The sequence below is a fragment of the Haplochromis burtoni genome, unplaced genomic scaffold (assembly GCF_018398535.1).
Source record: "Haplochromis burtoni strain Fernald_Lab_line unplaced genomic scaffold, NCSU_Asbu1 Contig_12, whole genome shotgun sequence".
NCBI classification, from domain to species: Eukaryota; Metazoa; Chordata; class Actinopteri; order Cichliformes; family Cichlidae; genus Haplochromis; species Haplochromis burtoni.
In genome coordinates this window covers 476,348-478,984 of record NW_024582373.1, presented here as the reverse complement: position 1 = coordinate 478,984, position 2,637 = coordinate 476,348, and positions in this window count along the sequence as shown.

Genomic DNA, 2,637 nt, shown 5'->3' with positions numbered 1-2,637 from the left:
CACACACACACACACACACACACACACACACACACACACACACACACACACACACACACACACATGTTCATACAGTCTGTTTCTGAGGACATTTATTGACATGATGGTTTCTCTAGGTCCTCACTACAGACTTAACTAAGTGAATAGCCTAAAGCTGTTTCTGACCAACACCCATAAAACTGAATCTTGACACTCACACACCTTCTGTTTCTTTCTTCTTTCTAAAAGGTGTGAAAGAAAGGAGGAGCAGACGGGGGTCACATCCAGAAGGTCCTCACTTTTTCAAAAAGTCTTCACTCCATGGTTGTACACATCTCCATTACTTTCACTGTGATTGAAATAAATGTTTAGGCGCTTTCTTGGCACCCAAACAAGCGTGGACTTTGTGCAGCAGCACAGCGTTATGAGTGTGTCTCCATCCATTGTCTAATAAAGTTAGGCGGGCACTCACGAGTGCCACTCACAGAGATACTCTAGTTTTTCTGTTGCTGTTTTTTTGCAATCTCAGTGTTCTGCTGCACCTCTGACAGTCACTACAGGACATAGATATGAAGGAATCTCAGCATTGTGTCAAGTAGTTGAGTTTTTCTTTTCTTATAGGTTTTATATTCTGTTTTTAACTGACGATTGCACAATTTATTTTTTACCCCTCTTATGATCACAAATATAAATTCTGCATTGTTTATATTTTCTGTGTCCGTGTGTTTCAGTAGTAAGTACTACTTCCTACTTATTATTGTTTATATTTTATATATGCTTTTATGTTAACCTCTTGATAACCAGCTTCCAATTTAGCTCATACATTAGGATAAATAAGTAACTTTGATACTAGACAAAGAAAAATTGAACTCTACCTCATCTGTCATTAATCTAGAATCTCATTTCTAAAGGCAGGCATCAAGTAAAAAAAAGTGTGATAGTATTGGTTTGAAAACACAATAGACAACATGTTAGATGTTGAAACTGATCAATTGTATTGAGTTCTAAAAATGACCGGGAAGATTGGGATTAGAAATGAGTACATTAGAACGGCTCAGCTAGAGATAGAGTTCAAAGGAAAGCTCAAAATGGTCTGGGCATGTGGAAAGTATGTAGCAGATCAAGCCGACAGGCAGGTTGCTGGGGATAGGGTGAGGTGGAAGCAGATGATCTGCTATGGTGACCCCTAAAGGCAGCAGGTGGAAGAGCTGAGGAGACAAGTGACATAAAGCAAATGTTGCTCATTCGTGCCTGATAAAGGATTTCGAGGGTTTCAGCTGCTTGACTCCTTCTGTCATATTTTTGCTTCATAGTGGACCAGATGTTTTCAATGGGTAGATGAGGGATTGTGACTGATTGCATGGCCTCACTGAAAACAATCAAGGCCTTCACAGAGGCAGTTTATACATCCAGTGTGCGTTGATGTGCCCCATACTATCACGGGTACTGCCTTTAACCGTGCTCTGATAACAAGCCAAATGATTCCTCTACTCTCCAACAGCAAGGACACAAAGTCCATGGTTTTCAAACACAATATCAGCAAAGAGAGACCAAAGAGTTTACACTTTGCCTCAGTCCATCTTATATGAGGTCAGTCCAGAGGAGAGCTCAGAGTTTCTGGATCATGTTCATGTATGCCTCTATGTCTCTGTATGGTGGAATTTCACCTCACATTTGTGGATGCAGCAAAAAAAGTTTACTGACTGTGACTTTCTGAATAATACTAAGATGGGATTTCCACTTCAGCATCATGTTTAAGATCAGTATTGTTTTTTGTTCTTCTTTACGCAGAGATTTACTGAATCGTTTAATGATGCTGTTTAGATGACGAAATTCCCACATTCTTGGCCATTTTATTTCAAGAACCATTATTTTTAAAGTGTTATTTTTCATTCTGTAAGACCCAACAATGACACTAACTGTATACTGAGTTATGGTAATTATTTCACCTCATTAACCTCATGAATCATGAGATTTTCCGTTGGCTTTTGGCAGTGAATTCAACATATTCTTATGATGATTGTATGATTGATGTATATATAGATAGATATATATGAACCTGTCCTCAGGTTACTGTAAGTTTTTTTTCTTACACTAACCTGAACACTCAAAAGTGAAACGTAATAAAAGATGGCAGAATTTGATTACTCCAATAAAAGGAAACTCTGAAACATCAAAGTACAAAGTGTGAGTAAATGTCAGCATTTTAGCCTTTCTGATATGTCTCCTTCTTCTTTTAGCCTTTTTTTTTTTTTACATTTAATTAAAATATTGATGATATTTTAACTTTCATTAATAACTTTAAACTCGCAATTAGTTAAAAACACTAAACTGGTCATTTAATGATTATTCAAAGCAACCCTACCTCATGGCTCTAAGCATATCTGTCCGAGAAGAAAAATAAACCACCTGAGGTCTATACTGCCCTCTAGTGGGGAATAAAGGAAGTTTTTTTTGTTTTTTTACAGTTTTGAGCATTTCATTTTTATTTTTATGTATTTTAATTTGTTTAGTGAACATTTGATGTACTGATGGGCTGTAACAATCCCATTTTTGAGATTTATAGAAAAATAAATCTTTACTGTTCACCAGTGTAATCATTATAGTTTGATCTAAAATAAATAAATAAATAAATAAATAAATAAATAAATAAATAAT